The following is a 13,619-nucleotide window of genomic DNA, read 5'->3' as shown; positions in this document are numbered from 1 at the left end:
CCACCCAGCTGCCCCACGAGGATTATTTCTGAGCAATAATTCAATATACTATAAACTCTAAGAGAAAGTCCCAGAAAAATTTCACTTGTTCAGTCATGAACAAAGAAGTAATCACTACTGATCAAATAATTCACTACTATCAAATTCTCACACGACAAAGAGCTAAGAGGAAAAGTAAACATGGGAATAAAAGAATCAAGACGCAAAAACTTCTCAATACACTGGCACAGTGGGCAAAACTCTAAGCAATGTTATCTCACAGGAGTAAAAATCCAACTATGGCTTAGTATAGGATGGAGAAGATCTGATCAATGGCAAGAAATGTAAGACTTAGTGGATTTTAGTTTAAGCTCAATAAGAGCCACTAACATGATAGAGCTCCCTAAAAGGATAATGCATCTTAGTCCATATTAATAGTAATAATTACACAGTTGAGGGACCAGCACATATAAAGTACACAGTAAACCTTAAAAAAATGAGAATAAAAACATAGAAGAAAAAGTCTGCTCTACTCTGAGACAATTACACCCACAGGATTATTAAATTCAGTTCTGATCTGAGTATCAATGGGGAATAATGACAAAAAAACAAGATAGGTTAAAGGTTTAAAACAGAGTTGAATAGGCCTTTCAAATGTGAATTGAATACAGAATTTTAGGGCTGAAAATGCTAGAAGTGGGATACAGACCTACAGAAAGAAAAAGAAAAAGCATAAAAATTGTCTTCAGAGTCCTAAAAACAAACAAAAACGATCATGTACCCAAAGAGGTTACTTGGAAGGGAATATTTTTGTTCAATACAAATAGAAACTTTCAAACTAGAAGATGAATGCTCTGAGAGATAGAAAATTACTATGACTAAATTCAGAAAGAGGCTGCAAGGCCTCTGTATCAGTCATTGGCAAGTTTTTTTGTAAAGTCATTGGCCAGAGTAAATACTGTTGGCTTTGCAGCTATACAATCCCTATGTCAACTACTCAACTATGCAAGAAAGCAGCCATAGACAACGAGTAAACAAATGAGCATGACTATGGTCCAATAAAACTTTACCTACAAAAACAGGTGTCAAGCCAGATGGCTGCCGTTTGCCAACCCTTTCTCTATATTAAAAAGAGAGAAAGAATGTAAAGCAGGTTGGAATATACGACCTTTACACCACTTTCAGCTCTGAGGCTCCATTAAAAGTCAGTAAAGGGGCGCCTGGGTGGCGCAGTCGGTTAAGCGTCCGACTTCAGCCAGGTCACGATCTCGCGGTCCGTGAGTTCGAGCCCCGCGTCGGGCTCTGGGCTGATGGCTCAGAGCCTGGAGCCTGTTTCCGATTCTGTGTCTCCCTCTCTCTCTGCCCCTCCCCGTTCATGATCTGTCTCTCTCTGTCCCAAAAAATAAATAAAAAACGTTGAAAAAAAAATTAAAAAAAATAAAATAAAATAAAAGTCAGTAAAGCAATTCAATGATACATAGAAATAGGTGGGGGGGAAAGGGCATTTTTTTTACATTTTGCTATATCATATGCATATATGTGTACATTTATAAATCATATACAGAAAGAAATTTGCTATAAACATATATGGAATAGGTCACACTCATTTAAACAGATTTCAGGTGCAAAAAAAAATTTGAGAGATAGCCACACATAAGGCTCTTGAACAGGTCCCTGTTGGTGAGCACTGTAACAATCAAAAAATGGACATAGGAACCCAGGCACCACCGTAATGATTTTTCAGTATAGGTGAGTAAGACAACATTAACTGTGACCACTGTCTTTAAACAAGCCTTTCCACATCTACACAGGGAGACAACAGGAACGTTTGCAAACTGCCTGCTTAAAGCCTCTTTGTATTTGAGGGGTATTATGTCTCCCTATACAGATATGGGAAGAATTCTAGATCAGAATAAACATCCTCCAACTCTATGTTACTGGTTCCACATTAAGAAACGTACAGAAATTAAATGCAGGCATTTTGATACATTTATAGCAATTTGACATTGGTTAGTTTGTCAAGTATATTGCAAGAAATAAAACAATCTAAGAAAATATAAACTTTGGGGAGCCTGGGTGGCTCAGTTGGTTAAGCGTCCAACTTCAGCTCAGGTCATGATCTCACTGTTCCCGAGTTCGAGCCCCACATTGGGCTCTGTGCTGACAGTTCAGAGCCTAGAGCCTGCTTCAGATTCTGTGTCTTCCTCTCTCTCTCTCTGCCCCTTCCCCATTCAGTCTCTCTCTCTCAAAAATAAACATTAAAAAAAATTATTTAAAAAATACAAGCATTTATTTCCATAAATGTCATTTTACAATCATTTAAATTTTGATCAAGCCTGTAATTCATAATTTAATATTTTTATCTAAATTAAGGAAGTGAACAGATATTTTTCCCTCTGATTTACAGATAGCAAAAAGTTTGGCCTTCTTTGGCAAGGAAAGATACACTTTCTCTGAATGAGGCATGAGTAGTAAATAAAATAATAGAATTTCAAAACAAGGAAGACCCAAGAGTTCATGCTAATTTTACTTTTAAGTATAACTGACAGTTAAGTGCTAAACCACAATCAATGTGTTATTTGTAGAGATGTGCTGGCTGTGAAACAATAAAACCATCAAAGCCTAAGTGACATTTATATAGAAAATATAGGGAGCATGAGTGACTCCGCTGGTTGAGCATCTGACTCTTCTGTTTGGCTCAGGTCATGACCTCACAGTTCATGGGTTCAAGCTCCACGCTGGACTCTGCACTGAGTGCACAGAACCCGCTTGGGATTCCCTCTCTCTCCCTTTCTCTCTGCCTCTTCCCCATTCATGCTCTCATGTGTGTGTGCATGCGTACTCTCTCTCAAAATAAATAAGTAAACTTAAAGAAAAGAAAATACAAAGAAGTTCAAAATAAAAACAAACTTGAAAATGCACGTTGAATTACAAAGCCAAGAGAAGCAAATGTTTCTTTTTTCACATATAAACTTAGTGCTTTCTAGGCTTTTTATATAGTGGCTCTTCGGGATACTAAAACTACAAGAAAAAAAACATATATTGATATTAAGTTAAAACTCCATCAAAGATGTTTGCTTGGAAATATTCAATAAATTTGCAACAAAGAACCAATTTTTTTTTTTTCAACATTTATTTATTTTTGGGACAGAGAGAGACAGAGCATGAACGGGGGAGGGGCAGAGAGAGAAGGAGACACAGAATCGGAAACAGATCAGAACCAATTTCTAATGATACCATACATGGTTTGACACATTCAAGAACTGACTAATGATATGTAAAAATAATTCAAAGAAGCAAAAACCTAGCAAAGTGTTTTTTAACAAATGCAAAGATAACATGGCAATTCCTTTAGTAAGATTATGTAATTTGAATATTATGGTGTTGTGAAAGATTTTTTTTTCAGCTTCACTGTCAAATATAACTCTTAAGTGTATAAATCAATAAAGGATTATATAGTTAACAAATGTGATTTGGAGTTTAAATTTTGTATGACAGTATATTCTGATGGTACAACTATAATGACAGGGAAATATTTTGGACACTTACCCAGAGTGTAAATCAATGTACTGCTTCCTTCATCAAGAAACTCTTGCTATGATTTAAGAAAAAAAAAAAAGTCACCTGTCTAAACAGTATGCTTAGTGACACAGAATAATTGTGGATTTAAAGGCTAATAATATAATAGAAAGTATTCTCCTTATTGAGTAATAATATGGAAACTGATCATATACTACTGTTACTACATGCTAAGTTTCCATGGTTATTGAAGAGAAAAATGTTCTGTCAAAAATGAACACTGATATGAGTTCTCATTGTTTCTGCAATATTAAAAAGAAAAAAGTCTGATCCCAGTGTATTAAAGATATGAATGGGAAGAGCCCCTGGATGGCTCAGTCGGTTAAGCGTCTGACTTCGGCTCAGGTCATGATCTCTCAGTTCATGGGTTCAAGCCCTGCGTCGGGCTCTGGGCTGACAGCTTGATGGAGCATGGACCCTGCTTCAGATCCTGTGTCTCCTTCTCTCTCTCTGCCCCTCTCTCACTTGTGCTCTGTCTCTCTCTCAAAAATAAACAAACATTCAAACATTATAAATAAATAAATAAAGATGTGAACTGGAGAACCAGACTTATTTGGCCTATATATTTGGTATTTTTAATAATCTTCATACTTCCATGTAAGGCATATGAATGTTTCTCAATGGCAGTAAGATCAAAGCAAAAGTTAAGAGCATGGAAGACCAGAGTTTCACGTAGAAAACCTGAAATACTCCACCAAAAATTGCTAGAACTGATACATGAATTCAATAAAGTTTCAGGATGCAAAATCAACAAAAGGGGTGCCTGGGTGGCTCAGTCAATTAAGCGCCTGACTCTTGATTTCAGCTGAGGTCATGATCCCAGGATTGTGGGATCCAGTCCTGCATCAGGCTCCACCCTGTGCATGGGGCCTGCTTGGGATTCTCTCTCTCTCTCTCTCTCTCTCTCTGCCTCACCCCCACTCATTCTCTGTCTCCTCTCTCAAAATAAAATTAATTTTAAAAAAAGATAAAATGCTTCTACACAGCAAAGGAAGCAACCAACAAAACTAAAATGCAACCTTCATAATGGGAGAAGATATTTGCAAATGACGTATCTGATAAAGGGTTAGTATCCAAAATCTATTAAGAACTTATCAAACTCAACACACACAAAACAAATAACCCAGTTAAGAAATAGGAAGGGGGCTCCTGTGTGGCTCAGAGAGTTAAATGTATGCCTCTTGATTTCAGTTCAAGTCATGATCTCACGGTTCATGGGACAGAATCCTACATCTGGCTCTGCACTGACAGTGTAGAGCCTGCTTTAAATTCTCTCTCTCTCTCTCTCTCTCTCTCTCTTTCTCTCTCTGCTCCTTCCCCATTCATGCTGTCTCTCTCTAAATAAATAAATAAATTTGAAAAAAAAAATAGACATTTTCCCAAAGAAGACAAACAGATGGCTAACAGACACATGAAAAGAAGCTCAACATCACTTATCATGAGAGAAATACAAATCAAAACTATAATGAGAGATCACCTCACACCTGTCAGAATAGCTAAAATTAACAACACAGGAAACAACACACATTTGTGAGGATGTGGAAAAAGGGGAACCTTCTTTATACTGTTTGTGGGAATGCAAACTGGTGCAGCCACTCTGGAAAACAGTATGGAGGTTCCTCAAAAAGTTAAAAATTGAACTACCCTATGACCCAGCAATTGCACTACTAGGTATTTATCCAAAGGATACAAAAATACTGATTCAAAGGGATACATGCACCCTGATATTTGTATCAGCATTATATACCACAGCCAAATTATGGAAAGAGTCCAAATATTCATCAACTGATGAATGGATAAAGAAGATGTGTACACACACACACACACACACACACACACACACACACACACTGGAATATTACTCAGCCATCAAAAAGAAAGAAATCTTGCCATTTGCAACAATGTGGATGGAGCTAGAGGGTATTATGCTAAGCAAAATAAGTCAATCGGTGAAAGACAAATAATATATGATTTCACCCATGTGGAATTTTTTTTTTAATTTTTTTTCCAACGTTTATTTATTTTTGGGACAGAGAGAGACAGAGCATGAACGGGGGAGGGGCAGAGAGAGAGGGCGACACAGAATCGGAAACAGGCTCCAGGCTCTGCGCCATCAGCCCAGAGCCTGATGCGGGGCTTGAACTCACGGACCGCGAGATCGTGACCTGGCTGAAGTCGAACGCTTAATCGACTGCGCCACCCAGGCGCCCCTCACCCATGTGGAATTTAAGAAATAAAAGAGATGAACACAGTGGGTGGGGCAGGGAAAAAAAAGAGGCAAACCATAAAACAGACACTTAAGAATAGAGAAGAAAAAAAAAAAGAATAGAGAACAAACTGAGGGCTGCTGGAGGGGAAGTGGTGGGGGGATGGGTTAAAGAGGTGATGGGTATTAAGGAGGGCACTTGTGATGAGCATTGGTTATATGTAAGTGATGAATCAGTAAATTCTACTCCTGAAACTAATATTACACTATATGTTAACTAACTGAAATTAAATAAAAACTTGAAACCACACACAAAAAAATCAGAGTTTCAACAGATACTTATGACATGTTCCATAATTTAACAATAATTTTCAGTAAAATAGTTATGATCAGATATTGTATGTTTGTTGAAAGATTATCACTACATACATTACACACATACAAATTTTCTATCTTTTTCCAAATCAAAGAAAATCCAAATATAGGAAATCTATGAATCTAGAATCTATTTCTTTGAGAGAAAATTTAAATCTAACTGTAACTCCACAGGATAAATTGTTGGAACAGATTAACAATGAAAAGATTGAAAAATGAATTCTGAAAGTAGAAAAAAAATCACTTGCTTCATCTTAGGGAAAAGTAAGAAATGTATATCCTGGATTATGTTGAGAGGTCGGCAGCAAGATGGCGGCTTAGGAGGACGCTGGGCTCACCGCACGTCCTGCTGATCACTTAGATTCCATCTACATCTGCCTAAATAACCCAGAAAACCGCCAGAGGATTAGCAGAACGGAGTCGCCGGAGCCAAACGCAGACGAGAGGCCCACGGAAGAGGGTAGGAAGGGCGGCGAGGCGGTGCGCGCTCCACGGACTGGCGGGAGGGAGCCGGGGCGGAGGGGCGGCTCGCCGGCCAAGCAGAGCCCCCGAGTCTGGCTTGCAAAAGCGGAGGGGCCGGGCGGACTGTGTTCCCACAACAAGCGCGACTTAGCGTCTGGGAGGTCATAAGTTAACAGCTCTGCTCGGAAAGCGGGAAGGCTGGAGGACAAAGGGAGGGAGAGCTGCTGAGCCCCCTGACAACAGAGCTCAGTTTGGTGGGGAACAAAGGCGCTCACCAGCGCCATCTCCCCCGCCCATCCCCCAGCCGAAATCCCAAAGAGAACCTGTTCCTGCCGGGGAACCTGCTCGCTCCGCGCAAACACCCAACTCTGTGCTTCCGCGGAGCCAAATCTCCGGCAGCGGATCTGACTCCCTCCCGCTGCCACAGGGCCCCTCCTGAAGTGGATCACCTAAGGAGAAGCGATCTAAGCCTGCCCCTCCTGCCCCCGAGCACCTTGCCTACCCACCCCAGCTAATACGCCAGATCCCCAGCAGCACAAGCCTGGCACGGTGCAAGTAGCCCAGACGAGCCACACCACCCCACAGTGAATCCCGCCCCTAGGAGAGGGGAAGAGAAGGCACACACCAGTCTGACCGTGGCCCCAGCGGTGGGCTGGGGACAGACATCAGGTCTGACTGCGGCCCCGCCCACCAACTCCAGTTATACACTACAGCACAGGGGAAGTGCCCTGCAGGTCCGCACCACTCCAGGGACTATCCAAAATGACCAAGCGGAAGAACTCCCCTCAGAAGAATCTCCAGGAAATAACAAAAGCTAATGAGCTGATCAAAAAGGATTTAAATAATATAACAGAAAGTGAATTTAGAATAATAGTCATAAAATTAATCGCTGGGCTTGAAAACAGTATACAGGACAGCAGAGAATCTCTTGCTACAGAGATCAAGGGACTAAGGAACAGTCACGAGGAGCTGAAAAACGCTTTAAACGAAATGCATAACAAAATGGAAACCACCACAGCTCGGCTTGAAGAGGCAGAGGAGAGAATAGGTGAACTAGAAGATAAAGTTATGGAAAAAGAGGAAGCTGAGAAAAAGAGAGATAAAAAAATCCAGGAGTATGAGGGGAAAATTAGAGAATTAAGTGATACACTAAAAAGAAATAATATACGCATAATTGGTATCCCAGAGGAGGAAGAGAGAGGGAAAGGTGCTGAAGGGGTACTTGAAGAAATAATAGCTGAGAACTTCCCTGAACTGGGGAAGGAAAAAGGCATTGAAATCCAAGAGGCACAGAGAACGCCCTTCAGACGTAACTTGAATCGATCTTCTGCACGACATATCATAGTGAAACTGGCAAAATACAAGGATAAAGAGAAAATTCTGAAAGCAGCAAGGGGTAAACGTGCCCTCACATATAAAGGGAGACCTATAAGACTCGTGACTGATCTCTCTTTTGAAACTTGGCAGGCCAGAAAGAATTGGCACGAGATTTTCAGGGTGCTAGACAGAAAAAATATGCAGCCGAGAATCCTTTATCCAGCAAGTCTGTCATTTAGAATAGAAGGAGAGATAAAGGTCTTCCCAAACAAACAAAAACTGAAGGAATTTGTCACCACTAAACCAGCCCTACAAGAGATCCTAAGGGGGACCCTGTGAGACAAAGTCCCAGAGACATCACTACAAGCATAAAACATACAGACATCACAATGACTCTAAACCCGTATCTTTCTATAATAACACTGAATGTAAATGGATTAAATGCGCCAACCAAAAGACATAGGGTATCAGAATGGATAAAAAAACAAGACCCATCTATTTGCTGTCTACAAGAGACTCATTTTAGACCTGAGGACACCTTTAGATTGAGAGTGAGGGGATGGAGAACTATTTATCATGCGACTGGAAGCCAAAAGAAAGCTGGAGTAGCCATACTTATATCAGACAAACTAGACTTTAAATTAAAGGCTGTAACAAGAGATGAAGAAGGACATTATATAATAGTTACAGGGTCTATCCATCAGGAAGAGCTAACAATTATAAATGTCTATGCACCGAATACCGGAGCCCCCAAATATATAAAACAATTACTCATAAACATAAGCAACCTTATTGATAAGAATGTGGTAATTGCAGGGGACTTTAATACACCACTTACAGAAATGGATAGATCATCTAGACACACGGTCAATAAAGAAACAAGGGCCCTGAATGAGACATTGGATCAGATGGACTTGACAGATTTATTTAGAACTCTGCATCCCAAAGCAACAGAGTATACTTTCTTCTCGAGTGCACATGGAACATTCTCCAAGATAGATCATATACTGGGTCACAAAACAGCCCTTCATAAGTTTACAAGAATTGAAATTATACCATGCTTACTTTCAGACCACAATGCTATGAAGCTTGAAATCAACCACAGAAAAAAGTCTGGAAAACCTCCAAAAGCATGGAGGTTAAAGAACACCCTACTAACGAATGAGTGGGTCAACCAGGCAATTAGAGAAGAAATTAAAAAATATATGGAAACAAACGAAAATGAAAATACAACAATCCAAACGCTTTGGGACACAGCAAAGGCAGTCCTGAGAGGAAAATACATTGCAATCCAGGCCTATCTCAAGAAACAAGAAAAATCCCAAATACAAAATCTAACAGCACACCTAAAGGAACTAGAAGCAGAACAGCAAAGGCAGCCTAAGCCCAGCAGAAGAAGAGAAATAATAAAGATCAGGGCAGAAATAAACAATATAGAAACTAAAAAAACTGTAGAGCAGATCAACGAAACCAAGAGTTGGTTTTTTGAAAAAATAAACAAAATTGACAAACCTCTAGCCAGGCTTCTCAAAAAGAAAAGGGAGATGACCCAAATAGATAAAATCATGAATGAAAATGGAATTATTACAACCAATCCCTCAGAGATACAAACAATTATCAGGGAATACTATGAAAAATTATATGCCAACAAACTGGACAACCTGGAAGAAATGGACAAATTCCTGAACAACCACACTCTTCCAAAACTCAATCAGGAGGAAATAGAAAGCTTGAACAGACCCATAACCAGCGAAGAAATTGAATCGGTTATCAAAAATCTCCCAACAAATAAGAGTCCAGGACCAGATGGCTTCCCAGGGGAGTTCTACCAGACGTTTAAAGCAGAGATAATACCTATCCTTCTCAAGCTATTCCAAGAAATAGAAAGGGAAGGAAAACTTCCAGACTCATTCTATGAAGCCAGTATTACTTTGATTCCTAAACCAGACAGAGACCCAGTAAAAAAAGAGAACTACAGGCCAATATCCCTGATGAATATGGATGCAAAAATTCTCAATAAGGTACTAGCAAATCGAATTCAACGGCATATAAAAAGAATTATTCACCATGATCAAGTGGGATTCATTCCTGGGATGCAGGGCTGGTTCAACATTCGTAAATCAATCAACGTGATACATCACATTAACAAAAAAAAAGAGAAGAACCATATGATCCTGTCAATCGATGCAGAAAAGGCCTTCGACAAAATCCAGCACCCTTTCTTAATAAAAACCCTTGAGAAAGTCGGGATAGAAGGAACATACTTAAAGATCATAAAAGCCATTTATGAAAAGCCCACAGCTAACATCATCCTCAACGGGGAAAAACTGAGAGCTTTTTCCCTGAGATCAGGAACACGACAAGGATGCCCACTCTCACCGCTGCTGTTTAACATAGTGCTGGAAGTTCTAGCATCAGCAATCAGACAACAAAAGGAAATCAAAGGCATCAAAATTGGCAAAGATGAAGTCAAGCTTTCGCTTTTTGCAGATGACATGATATTATACATGGAAAATCCGATAGACTCCACCAAAAGTCTGCTAGAACTGATACAGGAATTCAGCAAAGTTGCAGGATACAAAATCAATGTACAGAAATCAGTTGCATTCTTATACACTAACAATGAAGCAACAGAAAGACAAATAAAGAAACTGATCCCATTCACAATTGCACCAAGAAGCATAAAATACCTAGGAATAAATCTAACCAAAGATGTAAAGGATCTGTATGCTGAAAATTATAGAAAGCTTATGAAGGAAATTGAAGAAGATTTAAAGAAATGGAAAGACATTCCCTGCTCATGGATTGGAAAAATAAATATTGTCAAAATGTCAATACTACCCAAAGCTATCTACACATTCAATGCAATCCCAATCAAAATTGCACCAGCATTCTTCTCGAAACTAGAACAAGCAATCCTAAAATTCATATGGAACCACAAAAGGCCCCGAATAGCCAAAGGAATTTTGAAGAAGAAGACCAAAGCAGGAGGCATCACAATCCCAGACTTTAGCCTCTACTACAAAGCTGTCATCATCAAGACAGCATGGTATTGGCACCAAAACAGACACATAGACCAATGGAATAGAATAGAAACCCCAGAACTAGACCCACAAACGTATGGCCAACTCATCTTTGACAAAGCAGGAAAGAACATCCAATGGAAAAAAGACAGCCTCTTTAACAAATGGTGCTGGGAGAACTGGACAGCAACATGCAGAAGGTTGAAACTAGACCACTTTCTCACACCATTCACAAAAATAAACTCAAAATGGATAAAGGACCTAAATGTGAGACAGGAAACCATCAAAACCTTAGAGGAGAAAGCAGGAAAAGACCTCTCTGACCTCAGCCGTAGCAATCTCTTACTGGACACATCCCCAAAGGCAAGGGAATTAAAAGCAAAAGTGAATTACTGGGACCTTATGAAGATAAAAAGCTTCTGCACAGCCAAGGAAACAACCAACAAAACTAAAAGGCAACCAACGGAATGGGAAAAGATATTCGCAAATGACATATCGGACAAAGGGCTAGTATCCAAAATCTATAAAGAGCTCACCAAACTCCACACCCGAAAAACAAATAACCCAGTGAAGAAATGGGCAGAAAACATGAATAGACACTTCTCTAAAGAAGACATCCGGATGGCCAACAGGCACATGAAAAGATGTTCAGCGTCGCTCCTTATCAGGGAAATACAAACCAAAACCACACTCAGGTATCACCTCACGCCAGTCAGAGTGGCCAAAATGAACAAATCAGGAGACTATAGATGCTGGAGAGGATGTGGAGAAATGGGAACCCTCTTGCACTGTTGGTGGGAATGCAAATTGGTGCAGCCGCTCTGGAAAGCAGTGTGGAGGTTCCTCAGAAAATTAAAAATAGACCTACCCTATGACCCAGCAATAGCACTGCTAGGAATTTATCCAAGGGATACAGGAGCACTGATGCATAGGGCCACGTGTACCCCAATGTTCATAGCAGCACTCTCAACAATAGCCAAATTATGGAAAGAGCCTAAATGTCCATCAACTGATGAATGGATAAAGAAATTGTGGTTTATATACACAATGGAATATTACGTGGCAATGAGAAAAAATGAAATATGGCCTTTCGTAGCAACGTGGATGGAACTGGAGAGTGTGATGCTAAGTGAAATAAGCCATACAGAGAAAGACAGATACCATATGGTTTCACTCTTATGTGGATCCTGAGAAACTTCACAGGAACCCATGGGGGAGGGGAAGGAAAAAAAAAAAAAAAGAGGTTAGAATGGGAGAGAGCCAAAGCATAAGAGACTTAAAAACTGAGAACAAACTGAGGGTTGATGGGGGGTGGGAGGGAGGAGAGGGTGGGTGATGGGTATTGAGGAGGGCACCTTTTGGGATGAGCACTGGGTGTTGTATGGAAACCAATTTGTCAATAAATTTCATAAAAAAAAAATAAAAAAAAAAAAAAAAGAAAGAAATGTATATCCTGAGTTTGCTGATATATCTTTTAAGTCTCTTCTCCAGTTCTCATCAACATTCTTCTCTGAGTCTGGTTTCTCTATACCGGATATTTTTAAAACAAAACATAAGAACAGTTGAGATATACATGATCTTTTGTGAGTAGAACTATTGTCAACCCAACTTACATTAGATAAACAGCAAGCAGCAAATTTATTTGTCACATTAAAATTTTTACTGGTGCATACAGTGCTTGTTTAGAGTGTGCATATAGACATTTAATAAATGAAGAGTTGCAATTTCACTCAACTTCTTGTTTAGTTAGTATTGTGGATTGACAAAAAAAGTTATGACTGTATAGTAATTCTTTACATTAATAGGTTGGAAGATACTTTCAAGTAACATCATATACAGTTTTTCTGATTCTTTTCTTTTTACTTACATATGACTCTTCTAATTATAAAAATGTAATTTGTCATCTATTTAACTGAAAAAATTTAAGCTTGTATCTTACATCCTTTTCAATTTCATTCTTCCAGTGATTTTTACTGCACTTTACAGAAATGTCCATCCACAAATTATTAGGGAAAAAAAATTCCTCATAACAGATAGTTCAAGAATTACAACTATAATGCACAGGTTGGCAAATTATAGCCTGCAGTCTGTTTCTCTACATAAAGTCTGATTGTAATACAATTACATCTACTTGTTTACCAACTGTCTATGGCTACTTTCACTCTACAACAGCAAAGTTGAGTAATTTTGGTAGAGACCATATGATCCTCAAAGGCTACAATATTTACATCTGGTTCTTTGCAAAAATGTTCGTCAACTCTTGTTCTGAAAGGCTGAACAAAACATTGAGAAGGCCTCTCTATTTTCCTCTCTCAATCATTCAATAAGCAAAGACATCATTAGAGCTCAGGACTCTTAAGATGATTAAACATTCCTAACTGCAGAGGGCTAGAAAAATTGAAATTAGACAGTATTCAAGTAACATCACTGAGAAGGAATGAAGGTCATGTAAACCCCTCTACATGGTCTCTGTCTCTTGGTATCCTAAAATTCTAATTTGTGTGCCTAATTTTGATCTAAAAGAATCACACTCTGATCCATATAGGAGAAGAAGCACTAAATCTGGAAGACCCAAAAGAATCTTCAAGCCAGGCACATAATGAGGGTTCCAACTACAGGAGAATGTATGCATGTGTGTGTATGTGTGCACATATGTGGAACAAGAGAAAAAGGACCTT

The 13,619-nt window shown here is 39.2% G+C and overlaps 1 protein-coding gene across 4 annotated transcripts in view; it reads right to left on the bottom strand.

The window, feature by feature from the left end:
- The window catches only part of FCHSD2 (FCH and double SH3 domains 2), a 302,796-nt gene that overhangs the window by 195,893 nt on the left and 93,284 nt on the right, over positions 1-13,619 (bottom strand). Inside the window, exon 2 of one of the 4 annotated variants that reach the window (XM_047824068.1) lies at positions 3,529-3,574. The exons of the other annotated variants lie outside the window; for them this stretch is intronic. The gene's annotated coding sequence lies outside the window, so the exon portion shown is untranslated. The remainder of the gene's footprint in view (positions 1-3,528; positions 3,575-13,619) is intronic. 4 annotated transcript variants of the gene reach the window in all.

This window comes from Prionailurus viverrinus, chromosome D1, assembly GCF_022837055.1.
Source record: "Prionailurus viverrinus isolate Anna chromosome D1, UM_Priviv_1.0, whole genome shotgun sequence".
Lineage (NCBI taxonomy): Eukaryota > Metazoa > Chordata > Mammalia > Carnivora > Felidae > Prionailurus > Prionailurus viverrinus.
The sequence above is the reverse complement of the archived record's forward strand: the minus strand, read 5'-3'. Positions and strand labels throughout refer to the sequence as shown.